We start from the raw sequence: 24661 nt of genomic DNA on the forward strand, positions 1-24661 counted from the left end.
TGGAGAACATTTTCTCTGAAACTGTTTACTCATTGATTTCTCCCTGTAATAGCCCTAAATTTCCGGAGAGCTCATTTTGAATACAGTTCATTGCATTTCTTTCTCACTTACATTTAGAGTATACACACATTATGCAGCAGAGAATGTACATTCAATAGAAACCTGGACAAATTCTGGTAGTCTGGAAAATTTATCTCTATGAGTGCCCTCCTGATGTTTTTTATTACAACTCCAATAATCCATTAACATTAGTTTTGAAGGCTTATAGGAATACCAATACCTGGAAGATGGCACATTGCCTATCTTTGTGGCATGGTATCCATAGCTGCAGACACATATTTCTTGCATTGACACACTGTAATTCTATGACTGTCTTAGTTTTACCCCTAAAACTATTAATCTGTGATGCACATTACTGCCTGTGAGACCTCAGTTTCACTTGAATCTGTACTTTTTGAAATCTTTTTATAAATAGTCAATAGTAACTATGGGGCAAAACAGACTGGCATAATACGCCAGCTTGGAGGTGTGGCGTTTAGATTTTAAAATGGGCTAGCCTGAAGAAAGAGACTCCTCCCTCCGTAACTGTCATCCTCCAGCCTGCAAGAGAGTTGACCAGGCAGGCCCAGCTCCATCAGGGCTAGCCTGGAAGATGAGACTCCTCCGTCCATAACTGTCATCTTCCAGCCTATGAGGGAGTTGTCCAGGCAGGCCTAGCTCCACCAGTACTAGCCTGAAGGAAGAGACTCCTCCCTCCATAACTGTTATCTTCCGGCCTGTGAGGGAGTTGACCAGGCAGGCCCAGCTCCATCAGGGCTAGCCTGAAGGAAGAGACTCCTCCCTCCATAACTGTCATCCTCCGGCCTGTGAGGGAGTTGACCAGGCAGGCCCAGCTCCAAAAGGGCTAGCCTGAAGGAAGAGACTCCTCCCTCCATAACTGTTCTCTTCTGGCCTGCAAGGGAGTGACCAGGCAGGCCCAGCTCCACCAAGGCTAGCCTGAAGAAGAAGAGCCCTCCCTCCAGTCCACCTGCCTTGGTCCTGGCCTCAGAGGGAGAGAAGAACCACTGGACCTCATCCCCTTTCACTCCACCATTCCCTTCTCCTTTTGTGTCATGTCTTTTAGATTGTAAGCCTGAGGGCAGGGAATCGACCAATTAAAAATAATAATTGTAAGCCTCTCTGATAGCCATTAGGGCTGAAGGGTGGGGTATAAATATCATTAATAATAATAATAATAATAATAATAATAATAATAATAATAATAGATGCACATGCTCTGATTCCACCCCAAGTTGGTGGGAAGCATTGCAGCACTCTGGCAGTGCAGCGTTTATATGTTGCACACTGCAGAAGTGACAAAATGGCACCACGGCAACAGAAAGGGCAGCTTTTTTCTGCCCCCAAAATGAGTGGCATGTTGTCACTTCTTTTTGGGCAGGAAAAACACTAGATCAAAGCTGTGGCACGTGATTGCTACGGCCCTGATTCGGTGATCAAAGGGTTGATGGCCCTGTACTGGCCCTAAGTCCGGCTTCTTTCTTTCAAATGGGTGTGCAAATATTTCACTGAAATTCTAATTCAGTTCCTTTGCCCAAAATTTGTTGAACAGAAGTGGTGGTTTCTTTGACTCAAACTAGAAACAGATAGAAATGTATAATCCCTGCAGTAAACATGTTTTCCCTTCCATGGTGAGATTTCCTCTGAAAGACATGCCTCAGTAACCATATGCTCAAATTAAGCCTGTATTCACCTTCCAGTGAGAAATCAAGAAACAAAGCATGCTAAATATATGAAGAAACTTGGATGTTATGACAAACATCTTTTACTGTTTGAGGGAGTTACTGTTCAAAAAGTCAGTTCTTGGACTGTGGTATGTAGTGTTGTGGGGGGAAACTGATTTTTCTGGGCCCAGCGGATACCTAGTAAAACTTCACAGTGCCATGATGTTCAGCATGACAGAACAGAACCAGAGTTTATTAGGCTCTGCCCAAATATCACTCAATGTAACAGTAATAGTTGTAACATAAGCAACTCGCAACATTAAATTTATAAGTTTAAATTATGATATCATACAGACAGAATAAATGTGATTATATATACATAGTTTCATGTGGTTAAAGTGAAAGCTTGGTAAAATGCAATGTTTTTAAATAATTTTTTAAAAATTAATTTAAAAATTAAAATTTGAAATTTTATTTTTTTTAAAAAACACCTGGCGTCACTTTTTTCTCCTCCCACTGAGCCTCATCTCACTCACCCCATCTCACCCTGATCATTTTTTTGGAAGGGCGGGGTAGAAATAAAAATTTATTATTATTATTATTATTATTATTATTATTATTATTATTATTATTATCTCTTCAGCATTTAAAGAGATATAAGTAAATGCCATAGCCCATTTCTGTCAAAAAGCAGATGTCTGAGTACCAGTGGTACCACCACCCCTTAAGGTGTTACCTAGTGTGGTCAGCACCCCCCCCCCCCAAGTGATGCCACTGATCACTGGTATCATGGCTTACCCATGTCCTCAGGCTATTTTTAAAAAATGAGGTTGGTTTGTGATTGGTAAGGCAAGTGTGGTGGTTAAAGCAAGTGCTATCTTTTGGGCCTCCACAGGCCTCGTAGATAGTAGTTGGGCTTTCATAGGCCTTGTATGCTCTGATGGAATAGCTGTGGGTGGCTGGACCCACAGGCTTCTTCAAACTTAAGTAAGCCTTTTCAAGCCTCATATTCTCCTTTAGGTCCCTGTGGGGTGTCATAGGACTGGTAGGACCCAAAAAGTCTTATAGTCCCATTTAGCTGCCACAGGCCTCATAGACTTTGCTAGTCTCACATAGACCAAGGCATTTAATCTGGAATAATGTGATGGATAATCAAATTATGGAAAATCAGGGCTTTCTCCTTCAACAAACCAATAAGAATAAGCAGAATGTGCAGGAGAGGCCACTTGTTCTCCCGGAACAACAAAGGAAGTAAACCATGTCATCATGAGCCTCTCTTCCCAAGGGGCTCATTTGATGTTTTCTCACTCTTGCCAGTTGCTTGGTCAGTCATGCCCTAGGGTCTGTTTTCTATGGTCAGTCGTTTTTCCTTGCCAAGCTTGGCTGGGCGAGGGTGATCCATATTGTCTGGATAGGGCTGGCAGATAGGTCAGTAAGGAAGTTAAGGATGCACTGATGAAAGGTTGGGCCACTTTTTACCCCATCTCCAAGAAGTATTCCAGAGACTTGAGCTTTATAAAGCTGATAGTGTTCACCTTTCTGAGGATTTGGTGCAGGGATTAGAACCTTGTTGGTTAGTTTGGTGGTGGAAAGAAACACTACCTCCCATGACAGGTAGTAGGGTAGAAAAGTAAGATTAAGGCGAACATTAATATGACCCATTTTGATAAAGGGATGGCCTCTGGAGCTGTCCTTTTAGGTCATAGGACCAGGGGGTGGGGAGGAAGACTATCCTTAGGGCTGGTCCAGGGGATGTGCCTTCAATTTAAGTCTTACAATTCGAGGCAGGAATTATTTAGGTTTGCTTTCCATTAGGGCTATATTTATTTATTATGATCAACTGATCAAACATCAATCAACAAATGCCAATCAACCAACAAACATCACAATAAATCATCAAATTGTGAAAATAGGTAATGGTTAAGATTTCACTTATCAAATTATATTAAAAATAAAAAAATAAAAATTAGAAGTATATAATCATTATAAATGTATGAAATCATTATAAAATTTTAACATACTAATAATATGAAATTTTAAGAAACTACCTTACGCCCACAGACCATTGCCGCTGCACAAAAACTGGCCACCCTTGTTGTTATTGCTAGGCACTGGTCTGCCAGCAAATAAGATACATAAAATTCATCAGTTCTTCCAGGAAAACGACTAAGAATGGATGAATAAAAATATGGTGATACCTATAATAGAAAGGACAATACAACAATACATGACCTATAGTCTCCACTGTACCAGTTCCACAGGGGCCTATGTGTACATCTTAGGGAATATTATTATTGTATCTCCCTTCCAATAAGGCTGAAGGTAGCACACTGAATTTTGCTGAAGTGAATGCTATCCTGTGTGTTGGAAGGGTTAGAAGACTCAAATGGTTAGCTAACAAAAAACCATTGCCTTTGTCTCTGAAATCAGGGCATACAGTGGCTGCTTTTACATGTTGCTGTAACTCATTATCTATAATTCGTTGGTGTATTTCCCATTTTGCTTTCTCATAGCCCATTGCCAAAATGGTGATGTGTGAAAAACCCAGTTTAGCTAGTTTCTCATTCAGTGTCTTATTCCATCTGAAGAAAAACCCATCAGACAATATCAGAGGAGCTAATCCTACTGGGGTGAACAATATTCTGAGCCAAAAGTTAAACCTGAGTACCCATGCCCATGATTCCACTGTCATTAGGGCTGACCAGGGAGCAACCCAGGTATTGGGGTTCCCCTTTGGGTTCTTCTGTTCACCCAGAGGAAGCTGAGGAGAAGGTCTTGTGGAGACCTACTGCCTCAGTTGATCCTTCACAAGGTTGCTTCCCTCATAACGTATCACAGCTTAAATTAATTAAATAGCTTAATAAGTTAATAAAGCAGCCCTTATGGACCCCCAAGTACTTGTATCTGGTCTCTTTATTCTTACTGTCGGTCAGCACTGTGGTTAGGCATAGCTGTCACAAGGCAATGTACACACCTAAATTAGAAAACCTTAAAATACATTAATCAACCATTCTTTTTCCATGAGCTTTCATTGACCTTTTAGGTGACTATATAAAACAATATGATTTAGCTGTTTCCATTTTCATCTTTTATTTTCTTGCCTGCTGCAAAAGTGTGTCTTTATTTCACCTCTTTAAAGCTTTCGCTGAACATACTGTTGAGCAACACTTTCTGAATAATTTCACCCTGTTGAAGGCATGAAAAAGACAAAATTACAGTACAGTTAACCTACAAGAACTATAATAATCAATGTGACTCACTGATGTAAATTCTTGTTCATTGCTTCTAAAACCTCTTGACATTAATTGCTCTTTCTCTTGTAATGTAGGGGTGCATTACTCATTCTGCTGTTGTTGTTTTAAAGATAGAACAAAATAGCTTCAAAATGGATTTTAAATCTCATAACAATTTTAGAACAATTGCATTTTATTTTGGATAACGTATTTTGTGAACATTGTATGTTGTTGAGAAACAAGGTTTTTAGTTGGAGAAAATAAAATGATGATGGTATATCAACTATTTTTCTGTGACATTTTGATGTTAAGAAAAGAGCAATTTAAAAATCCAAAATGGATGCTAAGATAAAAACTCTAATGTACATTTCATATAATAAAAAGAAGAGAAACCGGTTTAGAACTACAGAAATAACATCTGATTTTTACCTTTGAACAATGATTTACAACTCACAATAGTTTTATATCTGTTTTTATATAGTCATGTTAAATATTTCAGTAGAAGATTTAGAGGTAGCAAAACAATAGGATCCCATAACCATTTTACAAAAGTCAAGGAGCCATTTATTATTCTGACATCTTGATAGAATCTAAAGGGCAAAAGGAAAATATGAAACTATCTTTTGTACAAAATAAAGAAGAGAAGGGGAAAACATTTAAACTGATGCATTTCAGCTACCTTCCTCAAATAATTTGTGCTATGACAAAGCACAAAAGTGAAAAACTTGGTGCTTTTAAAGATTTTAAAAAAAATAATCCTTTTTTTCCTTTTTAAAAAACTTTTAAAACATTTTTATTTTGATTGTCTTTGGCACAAAATCTATTTTTTTGTGGGGAAAAACTGAATTTCATTGAAAAAATGCTTCATGCAAAAATGAAAAACCCCATGAGTTTGGGCAGACAAGTTAAAACGTGAAAAATCACTTTATAATATGCAAACAGTTCTCATCTCACAACCAACATAGCACATAACAAATTGATGGGAGGGGAGGAAGGCACTGTAATATACACTGGTGCCTAATTCTTCATCTACATTCAATGAGTCTGAGGCTTTTCTTGAGATAAAGATGTTCAGCCAATATGCCACCATGTGACACTTAACACATGACACACAGACATACAAACAGAGATCCTATAGGAATCTTTTGTAGATGGGCAGAAGGTATGAGTATATCTTGGAAATTGGGGAAGTGGGTGAGGAAAAAGGTGCCAAACAAGATTTTTTTTCTTTCTCTGGTGTAAATGTGAAGGTCATGGGAAATACCCTTAGTGTGTCTGAAAAGGTGCCCTTAAGATACCAGATTGTTGTTTTTTTTTTAATGAGAGTACCACTTGCATGTACATGTGTTTCCACATGTGTGCATAAGTATGTGCACATGCATACAGATCTCATTTTCATGCAATTGGTTGCATACTGCCTCTGAACATGGAGGCTTGTTCAGGTGATCCTGATGTTTCGCCTGCATCTGTGGCTAGCATCTTCAGTGTGGAGTATATATGCCTGTGGGATCCTTGGTTGGGAGGATGTGATTTGCATATTAATGGTGGAGTTAGTTTGTGTGTTGTACTGTGTTGAATGGCAAAGCTTGGAGGTGAGTTGTTGGGAATATGCAAGGGGTATTTGTGTCTAATTAGTAATCCATTGTCTGCGAGGAAACCCCCTGATCCACAGACAATGGATGACTAATTAGCAATATCATAGGTATATATACCCCACACACTTCCATGCCACCATCCTCTGAAGATGCCAGCCACAGATGCAGGTGAAATGTCAGGAGTAAATTCTTCCAGAAAACAGCCACATAGCTCGAAAACCCCACAGAAAACTATGTGGGTTTTGATACTCATACTCATTCTTTGATACTTTGATACTCATACTCATTCTTGGAGTATCATACATCAACATAAGCCACAGCAGTTAAAGAGATGTCACATTTTATATAATATTCATTACAGCAATATCAAAACCCATTTGATCTCCATATTACCTGTTATTCAGGTCTCATTCTGAGGTTCAGAGATACTCAGGAGAGAGCCTATTTAACTGTGGAATGGACTTGAAGAAATCTTTGGTTTGAGTTTCTTGTTGAAAGAGAGGGCAGAGATTTTTCTTGACATAGAAAGCTTGATTCTGGAATGAGAAGAAAGGCACTTAAATGGTTGTTATGCTGGCCAAGATGTGGCCAAGCCATGAGACAATGGGGAAGCTATAACGCTTGGGATTTGAATGTCTTTATGCCCAGAGAGCACTCTGAACATCCTTAGTTCAAGTTAGTTCTCATAAGATGAAAGAAAACTTTTTCTGGGTTGGGAAAAAAGTGGGACAATATAGTTCTTGCTCTGAATTAACACTTGCCAATACAGAACCCTGGTGGCACAGTGGTTAAATGCCTGTACTGCAGCCATTCACTCAAAACCACAAGGTTGCGAGTTCAAGACCAGCAAAAGGGCCCAAGCTCGACTCAGGCTTGCATCCTTCCGAGGAGGGAGCTAAAATGAGTACCCAGACTGTTGGGGGCAAATTAGCTTACTTGCTAATTAGCTTACTTGCTGTTCACCGCTATGATCTTTGGAATAGCGGTATATAAATAAAACAAATTATTATTATTATTAACGAAATTTTAGTGATAAGGGAGAAGAAAACCAGTCAGAAGTTTGGGAAATGTAGGTGTGTCAGTGGATCAAAAGCAGTGGCAACCCAGGAAAGGAAAGTCTTGTTCTCTTCTCTCATTTAATTTCTGGGTTTAGCTGGTTGATTTTGTTGGGCCTTGGGGTCTTAGTTTGCCTTTTGGCCCTCATTTTGAGAGAAGGTTCTATTTTCACTTGATTCCATCCTAGCTTTAGCACTCCCCACCCGACTCCCTCTCTTTCTGCTTCACATATAAGCATATATTTTTTTTGTCCTAGCACCTTGAATGTGCTGAAATGTCTCTCTCCCTTTTCTGGAACAGAAAGAGAAAAGAACTTTGATTTTAGTTTCATTTATTTTTACTTCCAATAATTTTACAGTGAGCGAGGTTTTCTACTGCTGAGTTTCCTGAAGAATTTGGCACAGTTCTGATTAATCTTTGTTACCTCTTTTAAAGAAACTTCTCCTCCCTAATCAGAACTTTTCTTTGTGAAATTTACACAGATTGGGCTTTTCCTCCCTGGGCTATGGTTGGTCAGGAGGTTTTTCTTTTTCTCCCCAGGGCTTGTGAACAGTTTTAAATATCCTTTGACACCCTAGCCTTTTCTTTCATTTCTCCTTTTATTTTTGATTTTTAAATTATATCCTAGTCCTATGGCTCACACTCTACTATTTTATTGGGACATCTACTTGGTTGCTTGTAGTATCAGCTACTCTCAGAAACATCCTGAAATAGAAAGGGAGGAGACTTATCATCCTAAAATAGAAAGAGATGCTTAAGCATTTCCCAAACTCCAATTTTCCCATGGAGCACTGTAGGGAGTCTGCATCCACAGACCGATGTTACATTTTCCTCTACACCATTTCTAGCCCTCTCCTTACACTGAGCAAATACCAGCATTGATGAATGCCTTTAAGCAAAAATTATTGGAAATAAAAATGCTTCCTATGAGGGAATCACAGTATTTGTCCTTTTTAAACTGCCCTGGATCAATTGTACCAGTCTCATTCTGTGATGTAGCAACAGAAACTAGGTTCTTCACTTTTTCTTTCTGACATGTCCTATTTGTCTTGCACGCTTCCTATTTCATATTTATGGATGTTGGTTCTACTTCACAAAATAAAAAGTAGAAGAGTCTTTTCTCTGCATGCACCACAGACTAACAATGATTTTGCCGAGTAACAGCCTCTGAGTTTTGCAACACATCAGAAGTAAACATATAAAAAATCCTTACAGTGCATTGCCATGGTTAAATTTATTGTTTAGCACTAATCTTAAAATCTTTGAAAGAAGAGGAGATGTACCCAAGCTACAGAAAGCAATGTACTCTACTCACAAAACCAGGCTTTGAGTCATAGAAAAGACAACAAATAAAAGCATACACTGGTATGATTCCCAATGTGTTTTGAGGAACTGCTTATCAAGGGGGGGCATCTTTGTTAATAAAAACTGTTTGGAACACACCCTGGAATTTTGTGCAAAGCAGCTGATAAACACAGAATATAGGAATGTTTTAAAAAGGAAAAACTTCTCAAAATGAATTGGGAGCCATTCCATTCTGTACAGCTGCTAACCCAGTAAAAAGTCTGTACCTTTTCTGGGGAATAAAGTTTCATGGATGCTAAGGTTTAAGCCAGAAATGTCAGGATGTAAATATGACATTTACCTGGTTTGCCTGGATGTTTGAGGCTTAAAACCTAACATTCAAGGAATGGAATCTCAAGAGAAGAGGCAGTTTTTCTTTGGGCTACCCCCAAACATGGAAGATCAAAAGTGTAGTTATAAGGAAAATGTGCATTCCTCTTAAAATAGTGATATTTGACTATCTGAAAATGCATTGAGTGAAAGTGGAAGCTCACAAGCACTGGCAATGGTGAAATTGTTCTACCCATATCCTAAATGAAGGAGTATGGATAAGACAAATATATATTTAGACCACACAATGTCAGAAGAGCACTTCCATGTCAATGGAACAGTGATTCCATTCTGGGTTTTAGTTTGAATGTTAAAGGAGTTGTCAAAGGTGATATACTTATTTGAGGAATGGCGATCAGACCTGGGATAGCTCCTGGATTCATCACACCCCTGTCATGAAAGCCATCATTACATGGTAATACACACATGTAATATAAATATATGAAAGAGCCTGGATATACTGTTGAGTAATCCAGGCTGCATCCACACTGCAGAAATGATCCAATTTGACATTACTTTAACTGCCCAGCCTCAATGCTAGGAAATTCTGGAAACTGTAGTTTTGAGAGACATTAACCTTCTCTATCAGAGAGCTTTGGTGCCACAACAAACTACAAATCCCAGAATTCTGTAGCATTCAGCCATGGTAGTTTATGCAGTGTGAAACTGGATTGTTTCTGCAGTGTTGATGCAGCCCCAGTTACCATCACTCCCCCAAACAAGTTTGCTGTCACAGTATGTGAAAAGGTTTTTAAATGCCTTCTGATAGGTTCCTATAAAATGAGCTCCTAATGGTTAATTCCTTAAAACATTTAGAATGCTCAGTAGCTTGACTTTTTGTGAACTTTTCTGGTTGCAGTAGAAAATACAATCCTACAATCTAATTTTACTGAGGATTTTTTGTTGTTGTTGTTGAATTTGGAATTTGCTTCTTTTCTAGCTCTGCCACAAATTTGTCTACAGTGTTCTGCTTAATGTCTCGAGCACCTGCAAGACATAAAACACAATCAGAACTTAAAGTTTCATTTTAGTGCATTGTGAACACAATCTTAATCTGAATGAGCCTTCTGTATCTAACAGATGTTTGTGTAGAGAAACTCATTCTGGCACTAGTAATAATCAAAGTTAGGAATAGCACTTTCAGCTTCTATCAGTGCCAGCCCTGGCATGACCCTGTGTCACATAACTCAGGCAACAGACTGAGAAGTGTGCCAGATAACTTCTCTCAATCATTCTCCATTGAGATACCCATCACTGCCCTTAGCCTGCACCCCTAATACAGGGAGAGGAGTTGCTGTTTTAATTGTACACCGATTTTCTTAAAATGTCAGAAGCACCGTCACAAAATATTTGCTGCAGGGCATGGCCCTTTACAATGGGAAAGTCTTTCATTCTCAATGCCATTGTCTTACTCCAGATCACACTTCCATTTGCTTCCTTTCCTTGTTTTAAATCAGTAAGTAAGACTTTGTATGGGAGGAGGGAGGCTCATTGAAATTTTAATACATTTTAATGCATTTTCCTAATGTGTATATTTACTTGTGCATTTTATTTATTGTCTCAGTTTTTCCTTATTAACTAATCATGTTTGTGTGTGACTTCCCCCCCCAACTGTACACATTTTTTGTACATTCTTAAAACTGATTGTATGTTATTTCTCTGAAATATCCAGGAAGTTTCAAAGATGTGTGAATTCTTAAAGTGAATTGAGTTTCTTCTGTCAAGAAATCTGAGAAAATGTGCAAAGCATACTTTCATTGAGATCACGGAATTGTGAGACTTTGTAAATACTCTGACCAAAAATCCACAACAAACTTCAGGTAATACAGAAAATTTATTGAAGGACTTGGGATTAAGTATTCTTGCCACGTCTTTGTCGAAACTGAGGGTCCCAAATAGAGTCAGAACCTTAAAATTCCCCAAACCCCTCCCTTTGAGTTGGTACCCTACTCTTCTGCCTTTGATGTAGAATCCCTCCCTTTGATCTGTAGGAGGAAAGGAAGGGGGGTTTGATTGTTTGGTTCCTGGCTCTTCTACCAAGTAGAGATCTAAGGCTGTATACAGGTTTGGTTTCAGATTCCCAACAACCCCTCATAAATTGCCTAACTGCCATGCCCTACGGGATCATGCCCTACGTGACCATCCGGCTTAGTCCCCATGGCGGCATCCCCCCCTATTCTCAACGTTACTGTCTATCTACCTATCTCTATCTATCTATCTATCTATCTATCTATCTATCTATCTATCTATCCATCCCTCTATCTATCTAGCTGTCTGGCTGTCTGGCTGTCTGTTTATCTATTTATCTCTATCTATCTATCTATCTATCTATCTATCTATCTATCATCTATCTATCTATACATCTATCTATCTACCTGTCTATCTATCTATCTATCTATCTATCTATCTATCTATCTATCTATCTGGCAGAATACACCCTGAATGCTTGACTGAAGGTGGATTCTGACAGGAATCTAGTATCAAAAGAATGATTATGAATCATTGTTTAAAATCATCATTAAATCAAGGCTTAGTTTAGCATGTGTACAAACCTCTTTAAAATGTTAACCAGTATTAGAGTTTTCACACTGAGAAAGACTAGTTTTTCTTTTCTTTCTTTGGCCTGTTACAGACTGCCAAAATAAAGCTGCTTCGAGTCTCTTTGGAGGTATGCTGTTTAAATGATGCATGGGTCCTAAGAATCCGGAAGCTGCACCAAAGCTGCACTCCAGTGCTTAGGAATGGAGTGTGGCTTTGACGCGACCTCCGGACTCTTAGGACCCATGCATCATTTAAACAGCCTATCTCCAAAGAGACCCGAAGCAGCTTTATTTTGGCAGTCTGTAACAGGCCTGTGTTTGGGTTTAATTGTTTTTATAATGATATTTCTGCAAAATATAGAATTGTGTGCAATAATTATATTTTGCGCATAATAGAAATCATTTGCAGAAAAACAAAATCACTGTATTTTGCACAAAATATAGGCTGGCATCCTGCTCAGAAATATGATAGTGTAAGTTGAACTAATAACATCACAACTCACATTTATGGTTGTTGCAGACTTCTCTGCCAATGGCACAATGTCCAAATTCCCTTTGAAACTGCAGCTCCCTGAATAATATCCACAGTGTTATCCACAGATCAGCCCCTGCAAACATGCTGCAATGTCATTACAAGTTGAGTATCCTTATCTAAAAGTCCAAAATCCCAAATGCTCCAACTTCCAAAACTTTCTGAGCACTGACATGATGGTTTGAGGCTTTTGTTTTTGAAATATCGTGGAATACAAGTAGCTTTGTAAATACTGTATTTGTGAGGCTGGTGAGAGACAAGGGGCTGGAGAGAGATGTGAGGATCTGTGAAATGGTGGAAGGTGTGGATTCATGCCAAGCACTATGCTTGGATTCTCACCACTTCACAGATCCTCACATCTTTCTCCAGCCCCTTGTCTCTCTCCAGCCTCACAAATATATCATGTTTTACACTACTTATATTCCAAAATACCCAAAATATTCTTTAAAAAGGAAAAAAAGAAAACTTAACTCCCAAACACTTCTGGTCCCAATCATTTCAGATAAGGAGTATTCAACCTTTATCTGCAAACTGCTGTGGCAGCATCCACAAGAACTCCAAAGGACTTATTTCAAAAAAGAACAATGCACTAGTTCATAGGCAATGGCAGGCCCACATCATGTTCTAGTCCATGGTGGATGAGAACTTTCCATACAGCAAGAAGTGCCAGAATCAGTCTGAAATGTCCTGGTTAAATTTGGGAGGCAGGATTTGTCTGTATCCAAGCTTGTTCTTAATAAATATTAGCTGCTAAGCTGAGCTGTTTATTAAATATTTTAAAAGTTGCTGCCATGTACAGATGTAAACTACAGACTGAATTATAAATATTTAATACATAAGTGTGGAATGCAAAAGAGTTGTAAGGTATAAAAATATTTTTAATTGCTTTAATTACAGTTTCCAGACTAGACTGTTCCAATATTTTACCAAGTATTATTCAGTCTGCAGAAAATTAAGCAACATGGAGTGGATTTTCAATTCATTAACTGATTATCCTGAACACCTTGATTCTGCTAATGAAAGCAGAAACTTTTATTATATTTAGTTTTACTACTTTCCTTTCAAGTTCCCTTGTGGCCAAGAAGGGATGTGGCATCTACACTGACTCCCCCTTGAGACTCCTTTAAACACCATTATGAGCAGTCATCTTTAAAAAGAGGTAGGCTGGAGACCCTAACACCATCACTTTTCTTCCCCTGCATGATTATTTTATGACAAGGAAACTGAAATTGTCAAAGACCTATACATTGGATCAATTATTGACTAAAATGGAAAATGCAGTGAGCAAATCAGAAGACTAGGACAGGGAAGGGCCACTATGAAAGAACTAGACAAGATCCTGAAGTGAACTGAACACTAAAGTGAGGGTTATCCAAGCCTTTGCATTTCCAATCACTATGTATGGGTATGAGAGCGGAACAGTGAAGAATTCTGATAGAAAGAAAATCAGCTGACTTCAGATGTGGTACTGGAGAAGACTTCTGTGGATGCCATAGATGGCTAAAAATACAAACAAATTGGTCCTAAAACAAATCAAGTCTGAACTCTCCCTAGATGTCAAGATGACTAAATTGGGGTTGTCATATTTTGGGCACCACCATGAGAAGACATGACTCATTCGAAAAGATGGCAATCCTCAGAAAATAGAAGGCAGTACGAGGAGAGGAAGACCACATACCAGATGGATAGATTCAATAAGAGGACATGACCCTGCAGGATCTGAGCAGGGTCATGGAGAATAAAGAATCTTGGAAATGCCTCATTCACAGGCATTTCCAAGACTCCCTATAGGTCGCCAGAGGTTGAAGGCAACTTAAGGCTGCCCCTCACTCCTGGAACCTTCTTCCTCCACAAGCAAGAGTCATCACTTCTTTAACCAGCTTCAAAACAGAGTTGAAAACCATCCTGTTCAGAGAAGCCTTCCCAGACATCGCATAATTGTCATTTACTATCTGATGTTCTGTTGTTGACTGTTTATTGATCCATTTCCTGTATTGCTATGTACTGTATATGTATTATCCTACTTGTGAGTATGTATTTTCCCTGGATAATGATTAACCTTCCATTTTGAAGCCAAGCCCTCCCTCCTGTCCATCTGCCTTGGTCCTGGCCTCGGAGGTTGAGAGGAACTGCTGGACCTCTTACCCTTTCCCGTCACCACTCCCTTCTCCTTCTGTGTCATGTCTTTTTAGATTGTAAGCCTGAGGGCAGGGGACCGTCTAACTAAAAAATTGCATGTACAGCGCTGTGTAAATTTACAGCGCTTCATAAATAAAGGTTAATAATAATAATAATAACAACAACAACAACAACAAGAGGGAAAAAATGAAGCTAGAGAGCCCTATGAGGAAAGGCTGGAATGAAGGGGGGAAACCAAATATTGATATGCAGGAAGCTCAGAGTGGGAAAAGACTTGTAGCAGAGTGAATTGGAAAAAACACAAAAGAAAGAGAACATTCATAGCAATGCAAAGATAGAGTAGAATAGACAGGAGCTGTTTGGGTGTGGATGTCTAGGATAGGTGGAGATAGGAGCAGAGTTAATCATAGTAGTGGGGGGGGGGGGAAGAGAAACAGAATCGAACACTCACAGAGAAAAAAATATAGCATTTCTCCATCAGCATACACAAAATAACCCTACATAGAGAGAAATGTAATCACAGACACAGCCAGATCCTACTTATTTTTTTCTCCAAGAATGCAACATGATTAATTTCTCACAGCATTGGTCTCTCTGAACACACACAACAGACTTGTTTTGTCTAAAGTCTCCATACCTCATTCTTTTCACCCTTTAAACTTCATACCCAGCTATTAATAGTAAGGAGAGTAAAGGGCTAGTTTGTACACAGTAGAAGTAATGGAAATGGGGAAATTAGTAGAAAGGAGTTGATTCATGTAGTTAATTTTAATAAGCTCAAAAATCTAAACTGTTATCTTCTGATCATGAACTAAAGTAAGTGCTTTGGATCTTGTAACTTACACACTGTAATTCTCCAGTATTGAGGAACTAAGTAAAAGCAAGAATGGGAGCAAGAAGTGGAAGAAAAAAAATCCTAAGCCTTGGGTAAAGAACTAGCTGGGATTTTCTCCCCCATTTAGCACATTCTCTCATTTAATTTTCTAATAACTTAATAACTTGATTCTGAATTTAGGTTGATACTGGATATACTCATGTACAAGTTGACCTCATGTATAAGTCAAGGGAAGGTTTCAGGGTCAAAATCCTGGATAAGTCAGGGGTAAAACTTAGTGGGCTATAAGGAAGGATAGAAAGGGGGAAATATCATTTCCATCCCTCCTTCTCCTTCTCTGGACCTCTCCCAACTGATTCCCAGGCGCTGGAGGGGAGGTTTTAACATCGGATTGGGAAAGGAAGCAAGATCTTGCAAAAGGGACTGGAGAGATGATTTTAAATGAAGAGGTTTTTTAAACAGGAAACCAGGTCCTGAAAAATGTAGCAGAGAGAGAAACAAGTGGATGTAAATGGAGAGTTTTTTCCATAGGAAGCCAGGTCTTGCAAAATGGAGCAGAGAGAGAAGGAAGTGTTTTTAAATGGGGAGTTTTTCCCATAGGAAGCAAAGGATTGCAAAAGGGACTGGAGGGGGAAGGAATTGGTGTTCAATGGAGATTGGGACATCAGGCTTCATTTGCTTTAGGACCTTTCTAAGCACTACTGATGAACTGACCCTTATATAAGTCTACTCCAAATTTTAGGGTCAATTTTGGAGCAAAAATTTCTTGACTTATAGTTGAGTATATACAGTACTTAAATTCTAATTTAAGTCAATTGATTAAAATACATTTAATTAAATTAGTCCTTTTCATGAGAACATTTTCAATTCAGTCATAACTTTGGGGTGAAACAGATGGATGGAAGGGGCAGCTTGAAGCCATACCTTCCAAAGATGGATTGGGGCTATGGCGAACACACACCGCACCCCCAATCTGCCTTGAAGCTGGCCAAAAAAGTGACAAAGATCCATTCCTTTTTTGGCCAGGGAAAAGGTGGCTTTTCCTGCCCTGCTGTAGCCCCATGGTAGCTTCAAGCTGCTCTGGTGGTGTGTAGTATATAAATGCCATGCTGCCAGAACACCTTGAAGTCACCCATGTCTGGCTGGTCACTCGACTTCCAGGCACTTCTGGTGTGGGAGTGTGCAGCATATAAACTTCATGCTCCCAAGCCAACTGGATGGCAGGTTTAAAGGGCCATCCATTCCAGGCCTTTGTTGATTTCAAAACAGTTAGATTTCTGAGTATTATGCACTCAATACAGGCATGTTGGTCATACTGGGATCTTAGCAGAACTATTGCTGGTGAGAATAATTGCCCTATATTTTTGGTAATAATAAGGCTTATCCTGACTATCATTCAAGAAATAATCACACCATTCCCAGGATTCTCTTTTTTAATTAATGGCCAGCCTGAAAAAGGCCCAGAGAGACATACTGCAGCTCTTCCAAACAGTGATACCTTTACTGGCCAACCGAAATGCACAATATACTTGTTGCAAGCTTTCAGAGCTCCACTGGCTTCTTCATCAAGCAAGATGTTGCATACCAAGCAGGAGAAAAATTAGAGATGTTAGTAAGATGCCTGCATTTTATTGTTTCTGTCCTTAGTTAAGATGGTATGGGGAGGGTATCTTTAGCAGGCTGGCCCCTCCTCCTCTGGCCATGAGGTGATTGGGCAAAGTCCAGGGAATTTAAAGTCCATTTGCATATCAACAATCCAATTTTTGCAATCCAGTATGTCTCCATTCCAGTGAGGTCACAAGCCTCTTTTTAGGCAGCTCTGTGCATCAAGGCTTCTCCGTGTGAACTGCTCAGGAGTCACTGTTTTCCTTCCACCCTATATCTCTGCAGTTCTTCTATTTTTCACAGCCTACAGGGGAAACATTTTCACTAGGAAAATAACTGGTCAAAGAATAAAGGTCAACAAAGCCCCCTTACAAAATAAAAACCCTGTCCCTCCCTGGGTCATTGCAAGAACATGCTCCTGAACATCAATTTCTTCTGCCTTGTATATGTCTTGCATGGAGATGGAATGGGTGGTTACTTGATAAATGGATAGGAAAATTGTCCATCTAGTGAAGCACATTTGGAACTCTTCTAAAGTGACTGCACACCATGCAAGGTACCATGTTCTTCAGCAGCTTTTATGAAATGTTTCCAAAGACATTTAAGCATTTATAATGGGAATGGAGATGACTAGTTATTTGAGAAGGAAAACCTAGTTCTTATGCGTTTTATACAAGTAGGAAACTCTCATATAGCTTTAAATTTTTACCTTATAGAACAGTAGCAGTTTAGAGATCTGTGGAATATATATACTATTTATAATCAAAAGTTTCCAAATTATAAACATGTTTCTTACTTCAATCAAAATACATATGGTTTTATATTAGCAAGAGCTTTTGGCATTTTAAGGTCAGAACAACATTGTTTTTGTAATTATAACAGCGAACCAACACTAGATTCTGTCTAAATTCAGTTCTGTTGTCAACTGTATTAAGTACAGCTACAGAGGTCTGTATTGTGAAAATTGCAGATTCACTGTGCAGATAAGTGTTTACAGACATTGTATTCCAGTTTGTAGGATACTGGCAATATAAATGGGAGAAGGTACATTTCGGTTTATATAGCTATTAAACTACAGTATATTTATTTACAGTTTTGTGGGCTTTTGTTATAGAATGAATCATGATTAGAGGGAGGACCATAGAGGACTTATAAACTATCTGAGAAAACTTTGTTTGTGAAGGGCAACAAGAAACACATATAAAAACAACTGAGGGGTTTATTTTCATCTTTATGAATCACAAAAGAATCATAAACCCATTAATGATAAAGTTTAACTCTCTCTGTCGGCCACAACAGATTAATTGGCAATTTAGCCAGACACAATTCGTTCTTTTACATATATCTATAAAAGGTGTTTAGTTACTTCCAATTCAAAGAACAGATGCTCTGCGACATGAACAGAATGCTGGGTTTCATCAGAGACCCATATGATAGCCAGATTATTTCAAGTAAGTCTTAGCCACATTGACTGCAATATTCTCATTTTGGCAATGGGACCTTGGGGGTTTGGCCATAAAATGTTCCTCAGTAATCATTAGAAGAACAATCCCTTCAGATTTTTTAAAAAATAAAAATCGATCTTTTGTGATTCACATTCTACCTAAGTCACTTTCTGTTTTTTTCACTTCCTTCCTTTCTGACTTTTTTATACAACCCATGCATAGTTCTCCTAGATTTTGCTGGGGGTATGAGAAGAAATGAGAAATAAGTCATCCGTTTTCTAATGTTTTTTAGCCTGTCTTAGTGAGTTTATACTAAGAAAACCCATGTGGTGTAGTTGTCTGAGTGCTGAACTATGACGCTGGAGATCAGGGTTCGATCCCCAGGTCAGCGATGAAATGCACTGGGTGACCTTGGGCAAGTGACATGCTCCCAGCCTTAGGGGAAAGCAATGGATAACCTCCCCTGAACAATTCCTGCTAAGAAAACTCCATGACAGAGTTGCCTTAGGGTCAACGTAAGTTGGAAATGACTAGAAGGTACACAGCAGCAAAGTACCATTGTGTGCATCTTCAAACATGAAAGGACTCTTTGAATGCATTCTCCCCACTAGTTGAAGTACATATAAGCGGTGTTGCTTATGTACACTTGAAAGGGCCATGTTTTTCTATGCAACTTTTAAAAGTGGCCAGAGTTGAAAGAGTATTTCTGCAGCCATGCATAAACATGTGGGCTTCAGCCCACCAATGCTGTCAATAATTTGTAATTTTATTGTAAGAATTTGTAACATTGGATTTTTTTTTTTAAAAAAAATGCAAACATCAATTATACTCTGCTAAACCATATATTCATATTTTATGTCAGTTTCATTTTTTAAAAAATCAAATCTATCTTGTATTTATTGTTACTTTGTATACTATGCATGGGGTAGTTGGTCACATATGAGAACTCTCTCATAATTCCAGTAATTTTCCTGTACACATTCTACAAACATTCTATAAAAAGTGGACATTTTATATTACTTATTTATGTGCATGTACAATTATTATTAATAATAATAGTAGTAATAGTAGTAGTAGTATTTAAAAAGCATGAATTGCAACCAGCATGTGAATAGTCTGGGAGATGTGGAGCAGACAAAGTATGACAAATAGTTTTTGTGGGTTTTTCGGGCTATGTGGCCATGTTCTAGCAGAGTTTCTTTCTGATGTTTCGCCAGCATCTGTAGCTGGCATCTTCTTCTCTGAAGATGCCAGCCACAGATTCTGGTGAAACGTCAGAAAGAAACTCTACTAGAACATGGCCACATAGCCCGAAAAACCCACAAAAAACTATGGATGCCGACCATGAAAGCCTTCGACTTTACATATGAAAAATAGGTTGAAGCCTCATATATCCTTAGATAACATTACCATAGGGTTAAAACAGGATTTTATTTCTCTAGAGGAATTCACCAAAATTATTGTAGAAAGCAATTGCTTATTTAATAAGCAGAATAGTTATTGTCAGTGGCTGCAGAAATCTGCTGAGCTACAATCATGTTTTTAATTCCAAATGAATATACAGCCAAAATCAAACCATTCAGAATTTGTGTTGAACCCATATCAATTGGGACCATTCCTCATTTTCCAGAGATGAAGTCGTAACTCTTTCTGCTGAGCAGCATGGTGTGTTTCCTCTCTGTCTGTTTCCTCCTCCTCCTCCTCCTCCTCCTCCTCCTCCTCCTCCTCCTCCTCCTCCTGTAGCTCCTTCAGGACAGCCTTCCTCATCTCCCAGTCATCATCCCCTTTGACCTCTTGTCCTCGGGCAGCTCCTGGAGGAATTCTTTGTGGCACTAGTTTCTGGAACTGCCCTTCAGTCTCAGTATCCACCATCAGCAAGTCTACCAATCCAGGCGAGCCTCAGATGTGGGTGCTGGTGACTCTCCTTCTCCACAAACTTGCCATTCACCTCCACCAAGCAGTCACTGGCTCAGTGTCCAGACTTCTTAACCAGGGAATCAGGCTCCAGCAGGTGGATGAACTCGCCCACTTTCACATTGTGTCTGTGCATGTGGAAGCCATAGCCATTCTGCCCTTTCTTTGGGCAGCAGAGGTGGAGAAGCAAGAGGTGATATGCTGCTGCTTGCCCCCCCCCCCATCGCCCATGTTGCTTCCTTGGAGGGATCAAAAATACCAGCCACGAGTCTCTATAGCAAACAAGAGAACTTTTGAAGGAGATGAGGTCCCCTGACAGGCACACAACCCCACAGACCCAGAGAGCTCTGGCTGCAGATGTTCCCAGAGTAACAGGCCCTGAATAATCACAGAGCAATAGGGTGCTGGTTACTGAGAGAACAAGTTATTGCTGCTCTGCTAACCATGGCTCTTTCCTCCACATAATGGCATGATCAATGGCCCCTTGTGCTTGGACTATGGGAAATCAGTAGAGTAGCAGACTAAAATATTTTGTTCTATGCCAGTGTTTAAAAATATCTTCAAAGACTCCTTCCATTTGATGTATTACTGACCGAAGCTTCCTCAAGAATGCAGAGGCACAGAAAATAGGTTCTTTTTTACTTCTGTACTTTGGTCTCACACGAATCTTTGTTGAACAAATTAATGCAGTTCTTATGGCACATGATCTGGGAATTACTGATCTGCAAGGTGTTCATGCTAGAGACTGAGGCACTCTGCTGCAGTCATTCTTGCAAATCTCTCTCTCTCTCTCTCTACCTCTGCTAACTAGCCCAACAATATATGCTGATGTGCAGATTTCATTTTTAACTGCTTCTTTGTAAAATGTACTTTGAAGATGTAATTGATTGTTAAAGCCAAATAGTTACTTTAAAAGCATTCAAATAGCATTTAAAATGCATTTTGGAAGAAATTACAAATGGTATTTTAATGAGAACTTTAAAATTAGCAGTTAGGGGGAGTATGATGTTGAAAATATGCAGATCAGCTCTCCAGAGTGCCAGATGATGTAATCCTTGGTTTATTAGTATTCTTTGAAATGTGTATTTTTTTTTATGCTAGTAGAGACACATAACTGCATCCCATTTTTAAAAAAAGCACAAATATACTTTCAGAACAATTTATTTAAATAAATAAACAATTTAAATAAAAATAAATTTAGCTTTACAGTGTCACTTCTATGTTTCTAGAATGGAACAGTTTTACCTCACTCCTTCAGTGAAGAAGAAAAATGCATGGTGCATGTATCTGCATTGCCACTAAAAGGAATTCCCAGACTTTGAAGCATATGTGCTTTATAAGTTTCCACTTAACATCTATCCTGCACCAGTATAGCACACAGTGGACCTCCCAGTCTTTGCTTATGGCACTGTGCTGTAGTTGCCTGTTTCCTGATGCTCCAGTCTGGCAGCACTAGTGTCAAGGAAAACAAATTCTTCTAGTTCCATAACACTGGGGTTGAAGCTTTTGTGGCCCATATGGTTGTTGTGGTGGGACAACCTAGTCTATCTACACAGTGCAGTGGCCACCTTTCACTCAAGAAAAGAAAGAAAAGATAAGCATTGAGGTTATTCTTCTGAAGAGAGTAGGGAACTAGCAGGACGTACTGTAACTGTGCACAGCATCGCTAGGGTACAGGGTTGGCTTGTTGACAGCCACAAGGCAGTCACGACATATTGTAGTGCAGTTATATCACAGTTAGTGTACTATCACCATCACCACCACTACTACCTCACTACCAGCACCGCCACTACCAACAGTAGCGTATTTAGAAGCAAGAGAGATTAAGAAGGAGTAGGGATTAAGTGGTCCTCTCAAGACTTCTTGTACCCACTTGAAGGTAAACAGACATCAAAAGGGAAGGTCTGTATTTATATTTAGTTTTTAAATTACTGTATATACTCATCTATAAGTCTAAAATTTTATGCCCAAAAATTGACCCCAAAATCCCAAATCAACTTATTTACAGGTCACTATGGAAACGTGATAGCAGCTCTTTCAGATTTCTCCATGCAGTGCGGAGAGGAGTTTAGCAAGAAAGAGCCAAGCAGAAAGAGTTCTGGGTGATTGATTGATATTGCTGTTTGTTTAAGAGCCCCCCTCCATCCTGCTTGTCTGGCTGAAATGAAAGCTGAAATGATGGAGAAAATCCTCAGTGAGAGTCGCTCTTGCTACACGCACAAATACACCCACTGAAGGAGCCTCAAAGTTTTACCCTCGACCTATCCATGGGTCATGGCAAAATCCATAATTTTGGCCCCAAAATCTGACCTTGACTTATACATGAGGTCGACTTATAATTGAATGTATATGGTAGACATATTTTAAAATAACTTTTTATTTAGATATATCACATCTGTTCCCAAGACCATATTAGAAGTCATACTAAATAGGTCCTTAGCAGTTACATATCTTAAATTTTAAACAAATCAAATGAGGAGGGGATTTTTTTTTAACAGTGCAGAAGGCAGAAACAGAAGTATCACTTTCTTCCCCGCTACAACTGTCCCAAAATTTCCCTTGGAATCAGGAACAGGCTAAGTTTGCCATGCAGCTCAGTTATCCAGAAGGGCCTATGTTATTTCAGTCTTAGAAAGGCTGGAGTTTAAGTAGCCTTGCTATCAAGGGAACCATCCCAAACATGTGCAAGTTTTGTATTAAATCACATAGCTATCTATTTTTGAGGAGGCCACTACTCTTGAGAAGCCTCTTACTTCTAAGAAGTCAGATATGCCCTATCTGTTAACTTAGGTGAAATCCACACTAGCCAAAAATTCATACCCACCTCAGTTCTGGTGCTGTTGGAACAAGCAGTGTATGACCATTTTGAGATTGAAATCACTTATTTTAGGCCTTAATGCAACTTTGAAAACCCCATTTTTTTATTCACTTAAGAGCTGTGCAGACTGCCTCGAAGGGGAGGCCTGCAGCCACCCCTTTTACAACCAGATTGGGACTGCAGCAACCGCATGGCACAGCCCTGATCTGGCCTTTGCAGGGCATGAAAAGGAGCCGCACAAAGTGTCTCCTTTTTGCATCCTTCAAAGGGGGTCATACCCATGGTGTTGTGGCTTTATGACACTCCTTTGGTGTTGCATTGTGCAGATGCAGTGCCAGAGGAGTGCTGTGATGCTGCTTATTATTATTATTATTATTATTATTATTATTATTATTATTATTATTTAGCTTTATTTATAAAGTGCTGTAGATGTACACGGTGCTGTACAAAAACCAAATAAAATCAAGAATATATAAAAAGCCTGCCTATGGCGTACAATCTAGAGGTTAAAACAACAGGTTAGAAACATCATAAGAATACAAGTTAAAACAGCAAATATCAAATATTGAGTCAAGCATCAAAACAACCAGGGGTGGAGCCATGTGGTGTGGTATGCAGCATCACACCACCCAGGAGTGGAGCAAAGATGTGTGTCATATGGATGCCATGCCCTGACTCCACCCCAGGACACCCTTTCACAGCAGTTTGCACAGTCCCTTAGCTTCCAGGAAAACCTAGTGCTTTTTGCAACATGTGTCCTGCTGATTTGGTGTGGCATCAGGGCATCAGGGGTGGGTTGTGGGGGAGGCAGGACAAATTGATGGGTGGCATCCTCCATCTGGCAAATGTGTTATTGCCATTTGATTTTTAACATTCAGTGTACAATAGCACTGTTATGAAGTGGTGTTATGATATGAGTTTCCCCCATTTTTTGAAATGAAAAAAAAAAAAACCCAGGAAAAAAACCCCAAGATAAAATTGAAAAAAGGAAGAAAACCAATTATGGAATCCATAGTTTTTTGTGGGGGTTTTGGGCTACATGGCTGTGTTCTGGAAGCCTTTGATTACATAGTTATGGATTATTTTATTTTACATGATTCAGGAAGAACATAGACAAAAATGGATTTCCTCCCAAATTTTTCCACAGGCCTTCACATTTCTACTCATGAGGAATGTTTCCTTCCTTGATGGTGGAATGGAGAGGCAGGCTTGAGGAAGTGTTTGCTTCCATCTCACATCAGAGCCCAAGACTTGCTTTTCTCTGGTACTGAAAAGTCCTAGGTGTTGGAAACACTTGAAAAGGGGGCCAAAGGCAGAAGAGGTGCGAGAAGCAGTACCAACCAAACATCACGACATGATGAAGGATCTTGTTCCATAGACACTGATCTTAATTCAAGGTAGACAGGGAAAAGAGAGCAGAACCTTTTTTTTTTTCCTTTTTATTCATCCTCAGGGCTGTTTGTGGGAAAACATTTAAAGTCCCATTGCTAACTCATTGGGATGCAAGAGGAGGAAGGGGATTGGATAGGGGAGCCATCAAACGAGATTGCAAGG

At 39.3% G+C, this 24661-nt stretch overlaps 1 pseudogene; it reads right to left on the reverse strand.

Moving 5' to 3' along the window:
• Positions 1 to 10165: 10165 nt before the first annotated feature.
• Positions 10166 to 20520, reverse strand: LOC149309393 (Na(+)/H(+) exchange regulatory cofactor NHE-RF1-like; annotated as a pseudogene).
• Positions 20521 to 24661: the final 4141 nt, after the last annotated feature.

The sequence above is a fragment of the Sceloporus occidentalis genome, unplaced genomic scaffold, assembly GCF_023333645.1.
Source record: "Sceloporus occidentalis isolate IW3139 unplaced genomic scaffold, rSceOcc1.0.p SCAF_7, whole genome shotgun sequence".
Taxonomy (NCBI): Eukaryota; Metazoa; Chordata; class Lepidosauria; order Squamata; family Phrynosomatidae; genus Sceloporus; species Sceloporus occidentalis.